The sequence below is a fragment of the Bactrocera neohumeralis genome, unplaced genomic scaffold (assembly GCF_024586455.1).
Source record: "Bactrocera neohumeralis isolate Rockhampton unplaced genomic scaffold, APGP_CSIRO_Bneo_wtdbg2-racon-allhic-juicebox.fasta_v2 cluster11, whole genome shotgun sequence".
NCBI lineage: Eukaryota > Metazoa > Arthropoda > Insecta > Diptera > Tephritidae > Bactrocera > Bactrocera neohumeralis.
The window spans coordinates 9365550-9374896 of record NW_026089624.1 but is presented as its reverse complement, the minus strand read 5'-3'; the positions used below and the strand labels follow the sequence as shown (position 1 = coordinate 9374896).

The 9347-nt window shown below is 38.4% G+C and overlaps 1 long non-coding RNA gene across 1 annotated transcript; it reads right to left on the bottom strand.

Moving 5' to 3' along the window:
• Nucleotides 1-6565: 6565 nt before the first annotated feature.
• On the bottom strand, nucleotides 6566-9341 carry LOC126765821 (uncharacterized). The gene is made up of 2 exons (XR_007668615.1): nucleotides 7154-9341; nucleotides 6566-7081 (listed from the first exon to the last, which is right to left on the bottom strand). It is a non-coding gene; the product is annotated as an uncharacterized LOC126765821 (long non-coding RNA).
• Between the last annotated feature and the right edge of the window lie 6 nt (nucleotides 9342-9347).

Below are 9347 nucleotides of genomic sequence, written 5' to 3'. Positions count from 1 at the left end.
TCACATTAAGAACAACATTATGGCTATGTTCTGAAATGACTAAGGCTTCGGGTTCTAAAAGCAGTTCACAGTTATAGCACAACCAGTGAAAAACGTAGAATCGTGGCTCGCGTCAGCTGGCACGACCTATCTTATGGGCGCGCAATGTAACTGAACAGTGAAAAACGTTACTCCCTTCTCTCTTTGACGTGGGATGACGTGAGAATTCACGACATTTGGATTTTTGCCGTAGAAACGTAGCAGCTGATTGCTCTCTCACAACGCATGGTTGCCAATATCGATATACTGTAATAATTATCAACTTTTATAATTCAATCTGTTCAATAAGTTTCAATATGTTTGAAATTTTCTTAAAATAACTCAAAATCAGAGTCGAATGCTATTACTTATAAATATATAAACTATTTTTAATAGTTTGTTTTCAGTTTTGATATTTTATATTGTAAAAAATTGTAATTGAAAACATAAATGTGCTCAAAACTATATATGCGTATGATGGCTGATTTCTGCGTTTTTACCATGTTTTTCACTGTTCAAAGCACAGCCAGTGAAAAACGCGACTGCCTTCTTTCCTTTTCCTTCCTCATCGGCAAAATGCGTGCACGGTGCAAGAATTGCATATATTTCCTCTTGGTGCACCGGCACCACAACAAATACACGCAGAAAATTATTTGCAATGGCTGTAAAATATGTCACACCAAAACCCATGTATATTTGCGTGCAATGTCACGCTAAAATATAATTGGAACCCTGTTTTAACTGTCATTTAACATAAAGACATATTACGTCGTTAAATTGTTGAGGAAGGTAAGTTTTAAATAGATTTTATAATTTCTATTTAAAATATAAAGATTTGCTAGAGTTTGTTTTGTTAAAAATGTATGCAGAAGGTGCGTCAATTCACAATAGCCATGCTTAATAGTCATTCACAACAAATTGACCGAATTAGCCATTCATATATCACTAGATTCTGGAATGGTTGCTCTCGTGCCCTTGTATATTTCGGTATAGTATTTTTGCAATCTGCAATCTTGCAAGAGCAAGCGAATACCCCTATTGACTCAAACTTGAGACCTGGTAATTAGCAGGTCAAAAAACCAAAAAGAACTCTTGTCTGCCATTTTGAATATACTGAATAGAGATCATCACAGATATTAATCGATTGTAGTTATTTTCTATTTTGTAAGCAACTCAAACACGAAAAGTTTAACAATAAATCAATTTTACAAAAATTTTGTAAATATTATGAAACAAAGTCAACTTATATTTTCTTACTTTTATTGATAATTATGTTTTTTGACTATTTTATAGAAAATTCAATACTTTTTTCGACACATTTATTTTCATTCAAGTTTAAAAACATCTCTGAATAATGAAATGTAATAGACTTTGTGACTGTCACTTACAGAATAGCAAAATCATCTCAAGTCTCAAAAATTGTCTCAAATTTAGAGACTTGAGACAGTATCACAGTACAGAATCGCGCGTTTAGTCTTCCATACAAAATAAGCTATAAACTTAATTTGCTGGTCAAATAAAGCACGCCTAATGTTAATTAACCACCCCTTGACAAAATTAAAATTATGTGTTGTCAGAGAACGTATAACTGTAGAGAAGGTTCACCGCGTTGCCAATTTTACGATATTTCATTTTTCGAAGGGGTACTCTTTTCTATTAGTGGATTTTTTTTATTTTATTTTTTTTCCAAATTATTTTATTTACTGGATCTGCTTTTTTTTAAGCCTAAAATAAGTTGTAAAATCTTAACTCTATTTAAAAACTATACAGGCTCAAGCAAGTGATTGAGCTGCTCTGCTGATACGTTGCTCTTTAATACGCAGGCATATCTCTTCTTTTAAGGTGTGTTTGATCGCAGGAATGTACCAAAGCAGTAGCCAAAGGGTTTGGGTGATCTCGGAGTTTAGATATTAATTTAATTCTGCTATCTTCTACTTCTTTCTCTACCAAAGGAATACCAAGATCTTTATGGATATTTTCGTTACGCATGTACCCGTACCATGGTGAACACGTGATTGTTCTAAGCATTTTTGATTGGAACCTTTGCATTATATCAATTTAAGTTGCACAGGTCGTACCCCACAGTTGAATGCCATACATCCAAATCGGTTTCATGATTGCATTGTACAGCAGGACTTTGTTGTCTAGACTAAGTTTAGAATTTTTGCTTAAAAGCCAATTTAAATTTCCTGCTCTTAACTTCATGCATTTTATTTTACAATTTATATGTTTTCGCCACGTGAGCCTTCGATCCAGGTGAATCCCAAGATAAGCTACTTCATTCGCTTGGGGTACTAAAATATTGTTTTTTTTTTACTTCCGGGCACATCTTTGGTCTTAGCGAAAATGTAATATGCTTACACTTCTCTTCATTCACATTTATACGCCAGTTCGCTAGCCATTCTTCGACAGAACTTAAATGCTCCGCTAATATTCTTGATGCTAAAATGTGGTATTTGTTACGGCTCACTATAGCTGTGTCGTCCGCAAAAGTGGAAGTTAATACATTATTAGCTGTTGGGAGATCTGCTGTATATATGATGTATAGTGTTGCGCCTAAAACACTGCCCTGGGGTACATCAGCCCTTATCTGTCGTTCATCAGATATGAAATCTCCCACTTTTACCATAAATTTTCTATTTTTTAAATAAGACTCCAATGTTTTATATAATTCTAAAGGTAGATTTTTTTTAATCTTATATAAAAGACCTTCGTGCCACACCTTATCAAACGCCTGAGCTACATCCAGAAATATTGCTGAACAGTACTCCCTGTGCTCAAATGCTTTCCTTGTATCGTTAGTAATTCTATTTACTTGCTCTATTGTGCCATGTTTAGCACGAAACCCGAAGTGATGCATTGGTATTGCATTATTTTCGTGAAGGAAAGGAGACATCGTTGATAGTAATACTTTTTCAAATACTTTTGAAAGACAGGGTAGAAGACTGATTGGTCTGTACGAAGACGGCTGTGTTAAGTCTTTCCCAGGTTTATCTATCAAGATAATCTGCGACTTTTTCCATGAAATTGGATAGTATCCGAAACTAAGAATTACATTGAAGAGCAAAGAGAGGGAAAATTCATCATGTCCCGTCGACTTTTTTGGATTAAGTTCTTTGATGATACCAATAATTTCAGAAGGTGAAGTCTTAAGTGCCTCGAGCGACTCTTTAGCTGTGTTGGGTAAGATTGACAGCTTAAAGTTGTTCTTTGGCAAATTGGCTTGAAATACCTTTTCTAGGTGATTTGCAAAACAATTAGTCTTTTCCTCGTCACTGCGAGCCCAATTTCCACCCAAGTCTCGTATAGGCATGTTGGAGTCAGTTGGTGGCTTCATGGACTTTTGGGCTTTCCAAAGGGAATTTTGCTTGTTTGAATTTGGACACAGCTTCTTTATATACATTTCGGTGTTCAATTCTTCCTCACGTTTAAGCGATTTTTTTAATTTACGTACAGCAGAGTTTAATTGAAGCTGAGTGGAAGGGGAACAATTTATCTGCTGTTCACGTCTTGCACGCCTTTTTTCATTTACAAGCATTTCTATTTCTCTATTAGAGATTTTTCTGGAACCAAGCGGCTTATAGCTTTTGTTTGGTGTTGCTAAGACAGCTGCGCTGGTTATTATATCATTGACTTCTCTTATGCTTTCGTCAATATCTCTTCCTGTATTTATTTTGTACTCAATATTAATGTGGCTACTGACGTATTTTTTATATTTTAGCCAATTCTTTGTATAAGAAGTTAGACCCACCTTTGGATTAACGAATATGGGTTGTTCACATAACTTTATTAGTACAGGAGAGTGATCAGAAGATAGATCAGTACATGTATCAGCTGTTATAAGCGATTTATCTATATTTTTGATTACAGCAAAATCAAGTAAATCTGGTATTTTCTTACGATCACTAGGCCAATATGTCGGCTTACCAGGAGATATTATTTCAAGGTTATTGTGCCTATTTATAACAGTTTGATAAAGCTGTCGTCCTTTCGGATTAATAAGACGCGAGCCCCAGTAGGTGTGTTTTGCGTTGTGGTCTCCACCTGCTAGAAATCTTTGAAAAAGTCTTTAAATTCGATTTCTGTAATTTTAAAACGAGGTTGACAGTATATAGCCGTGAGATTTAAGTCACGACCGCGATTTTTGAGTGATATTGTTGTAGCTTGTAACTGTGGTGTAGCATGAGATTCTAGAGCGTAGTGGTTTAAACGATTTCTAATCAACACTGCCGTGTCACCATGCGCTTTTCCCACAGGATGATTTCTAGCATATATTCTAAATCCCGGTATATTGAAATTATTTTTATTTGTTAGATGAGTTTCTGAAATAAGCATTACATCTATATTCTTTTCAGATAGAAATGTGATAATCTCTAATTTATGTTGGTTAACACTGTTAGCATTCCATATACAGATATTTAGTAAGCTCATTTTTTACTTAATAAATTTTGCAGCATTTGATTTTGTGATTTTATTAAATCTTGGATTATGTTTTGCATGGTGGACATAAATTGTGTCATACACTGCAGTGTGGATTTCACCACAAAAATATTGTTAACGGATTTCACCAATATTTATCAAGGGGTCGAAAATAGCAGAATTGAGCATTTTCAGTGTTAAATGAGAAAAATACTGCTAATTTCAATGTTTAGAAATGTATGCTTACAGATTCGCATATTTACAATGCGCAAACGACTATGGATATCATTTAAAGATACATATTCTCCATATATTTGATATCAAAGCATATAAGTATATATGTATATATGTACATAAATATGTGCCATTTGACCTATTTAATAATTAATTCCGAAAGTCATATTTGTATAATTAAGTAAACATTTAAATAATAAAGGTTTGATAAGTTATATATTTGTGTACATATGTACATATTTGCTTTGGGCATTAGAAGTTTTGATAACATCTTAAAAGACCATGTCATATACATATAATTATGTGTACATGTTGTGGCGAATGATACAACACAATATTATAAAATTACAGATTATTTATTAAGATAACTCAAAAGACTTCTTCACTTGTTGGCGTCTGTACAAGAAGTGACGCTTCTTAAAACTAAAAGCTTAGAATCCAGTTGAAACTGTAAATTTCCAAGAAGAATATAAAGAGAATGAAATAATAGAATAACTGACAAACAGTGCTGCCAGATGTGATACGTCTTGTCTGTGTTTCACAGTACTCCTCAAATAAAGTCCTGCTGGACTTATTTAAGGTTGAGTTCCTTTACTAGATCCTAGTCCGGGTGCTTGGTGCAGTTAGGCTGGTTGATGTATGTAGCGAATTCATTTGCTTGGTGAGAGTACGGCTCTGCGGCGTACTGTTGTCACTGGCCAATTGGTATGGTTAAGTAGTTGTTGCGAATTTATTTGCTCGGTGAGAGTACGGCTGTGCGGCTTACTGTTGTCACTGGCCAATGATTGGATTTCTGACAATGATGCAGAGAGGGAGGGATATCTAGGAAGCAAGAGGCTCCTAGATGAAATAGTTAGGAATAAGTGGCAAGACCGTTGGAAGAATAGCAGCAACGGTTGAGTGACTTACAAATACATCCAGGATGCCAGGTTTGTGGAAGGAAACCCCGACTTCAGATTTTGTCTGAGCTCGGGCTTCCTACTCACGGGACATGGGCCTCTGAATGCATTCTTGCATAGGAGGAACCTATCGGAAACACCCGAATGTGCGTGCGGAGCACGCAATGAGGACTGGGTACATGTCATTGCAGAATGCGCAATGTACTCAGACATCAGGAGCTTTAGGGAATTAGGAATCAGATATGTAAATGGACAGCTAGATGTGAGCGGTGTGATCTCCACTAGCTGGAATGCCGAACTGTTAGGGACGTTTAATAGGTTCGCACGTGAGATTTTTAGGCGGCGAAGGCGATTGACTGAAACGTTAGGTTAGATTAGGTTAGGTTAGGTAAGGGGGTTTGTGGGTGCATGGGATGGGGGTAGGGGGATTAACCCTTGGTCACCAGTCCAGAGCAGTATGGAAGCTCAACTGGTAGTAGTTTCGGCTACGAAGTCTGACCGGAGACTTAATTCTGGTACCACGGGGAGCAGGAGCCCTTGGAGTTCGCTCCAACCTGCTCATGCGGTATGGCCCCTTGGGGAGTATCGTGGTGGTTGTGGTTTATACCCAAATCGCGGGAAGAGTGTTTTGCTCACTCAATGTGGAGTTGCATTGCAACCGGGTGCCGGACCCATAGTACGGCAGAGGTTTTAGATGGGCCTCGAACCCCACCAAGGTGGTTAGTGTGTCCATTCCACACTGCCAATTGGTACTGGAAATGCCTGGCATTTTCAGGGCGCTGATCAACGCTTTGATTTGATCCGTGTACTTTTGAGTACCGTGGAGTTAGGCTGTCGTCAGCAGGTTCCCACGTTAAACACACCGGACGTTGTTGTCACTGGCCAATTTGTATGGTTAAGTAGTTGTTGTGCAGTTCTCGGTTAGGGCTATGACGGTTGCATAGGAGCCTACACGTGCGAGACTGGGTTAGGGTCTACAACCGACCGATTGGATATTTGTGCAGTTCTCGGTTAGGGCTACGACGGTTGCATAGGAGCCTAAACGTGCGAGACTGAGTTAAGGGCCTCATCTCCGTAGGTTCCGACTTTGCTACCGTTTACAGCTTGCAGTCGAAAAGAAGTTACTATTTTGAGTTTACGAGAAAGCGGAGTTGCCGAAATCCGTGCCATTGTCGACGAAGAAATTCGTACTCGATGTTGAATAGTTGGCGATGGGTTACCATTGTTGGTAGTGCGAAATGTAGGGTGTTGAAGCGTAACGTGGCGGACGGTTGTGCCAGTCCACTGAGAACTGGAATGCTGTCAGCGAAGCGGCAGCGTCAATCATGACAAAACTTAGACATATAGAGCAGAATAGGCGTCCGTCAGTCCGTGCCATAGAGGAGACTTAATTATCTTATCACTCCCACGAAGTAATACCTAATCAGGTGGTTCCGTGGGAGAGTCTGGAGCTGGGAGTAGGTTCAGTTTAGCGGATTAAAGTTCCGCACTTCGGCTTTTGATGATTCCTCCTAATTAAAAAAACGAAAAAAACAATAATAAAAACAAGTGTCGTACGCATCTTTCGCATGGCCGAAACTCACGCTTTGTGAAAGAGTCAATGTGTCGAAGCACTGACACGACAACAAAGCGTTACAACATTGTGTTGCTGGTAGAAAATCCGAGCTGTGCCGAAAGAAACTAACAAACGTTCGCCGATTGTCACCGCTTTCTTTGCTGCTCGAACATCTTCGACGATAAGCTAGCGTAAATATAGAAGCGTTAATCATTTAACGCAACCTTTTCCGACCTCGCATAACACTATGTTCGGACCGACATTGAGAACATTTTGAAAACACATTTGTATGTTGTGGAATCTAAGTCGTTCGGACCGACAATGTGTGTTTTCGATGAGTTTTCACTTACAACTATCAATAGCGGCATTCTCTTGCTCTTGCAAGATTGCACGATGACACAAAATGCAAAACTCCTATACCGGAATATGTAAGGAAAAGCGAGCGCCCATTGCAGAATCTAGTGATATATGACGGCACAAAAATAAACGTGGGTCTTGGTCTGACGTATTTATAGCCATTACAAATAATTTTCTGCGTGTGTTTGTTGTTGTGCCGTTGCACCAAGAGGAAAATTCTGCAATTTCTGCACCGTGCAAGGTTTTGCAAGAGCAAGAGAATCCCCCTAATATGAGAATATCAAGCGACAGCTGTTTTTGTAAATGGAATGTAAACAAATATCAACTGACAATTTAGAGCCGGCAAAATATGTCTTCCAAAAACATCGACTAAACTAGAGCAGGCACCGATTATAATGAGTGAAATGTAAGTTTTCAAGTAGTTTTCAGCGAAAACTGTGTTTTCGTTTCACAGATTTTACATGGACGAAAACACAAGTTTTCGTGCGAAAACCAGTTTTTCCCACGAAAACATGTTTTCGTTGTCGGTCCGAACATAGTTTAAGAAGTGTGTATAACTTCAAAAACAGAACAAATGGTTTTTTCGGCAAAATCAATTTATTTTATTCAAAATAGTCTCCTTCTGCTTCAATACAGCTTTTTGCATGGTCCAAAAGCATGTCTAACGAGTGTTTTAGATCGTTGGCCGGTATGGCCGCCAGTATGCCGGTGAAACCTTTTGAATGGCCTCAACGTCTACATAACGTTTTCCTTTCAAGCAAGAAGTCGCACGGTGCCATATCATGTGAATACAGGGAGTGATTAATGGTAAAAATGTGATTTTTGGTCAAATAATCGGTCAGAAGCGTCAATCGATGAGACGGATTCTGAACAATTTTTTGGTCGTCAGTCAATTTGTGCGGAATAAACCGTGCACACACCTTTCGTTAGCCCAAATGTTCCGTAAAAATGCGATAAATCGATGTTTTGGAGAGGTTCAATTCCATTTCCATGAATTTCAAAGATGATTTCGGCTGATTTTTGATGAATTCACACACAGTTTCGATGGAATTTCCGGTGATCACGGATTTTGATTGACCCACATGTTGATCGTCATTTATGTCCTCACGACCACTTTGAAAACGTTGAAACCACTCGTGCACTATGCTACCGGATAGCCAATCATCGCCATAAGCTTGCTTCATCAATTGAAACGTGTTGGTAAGAGTTTTACTAATTTTAAAACAAAATTTAATGTTGGCTCTTTGTTCGAAGCGCATTTTCGCACCGATAACGCAAACATACTGACACTTAGAACCCAATAACTTCACTTCCAATCTATGAAATGCCATGAAATTCCTACTGGAAGATCGATAAATTAGCAGATTCTAACTCATCTGGCGACATACAGATGGCCCCACCAGGGGGCGCTAGATTCAAAAAGTCCTGTTTACTTTCGAACATTCTTGTACTGCCGAAAAACTGTTTAATTGGCGGCTTGGCAGTTCTGTTAACATTTCCATAGAAATTTTCAAGCTAAAATATGTTCTAAATATGGTTTTTTAGATAGTATCTCAATCGATGTGAAATTTTTTGTAATTCTGGCAAAAGTACAGCGTTCTTCTTCTTCTTTATTGGCGTAGACACCGCTTACGCGGTTATAGCTAAGTTTACAATAGCGCGCTAATTGTTCTTCCATTTCGTTACTTGTCGCCAATTGGAGATTCCAAACGAAACCAAGTTCTTCTCCACCTGGTCTTCCTCTGCTTCCCCCGGCGGGCCTTTATGCCTCGAAAACTTTGAGAGCTAGAATGTTTTCGTTCATTCGCACGACATGACCTAGCCAGCGTAGCAGCAATCTTTGTCAATTTGAACTCTGTCAATGT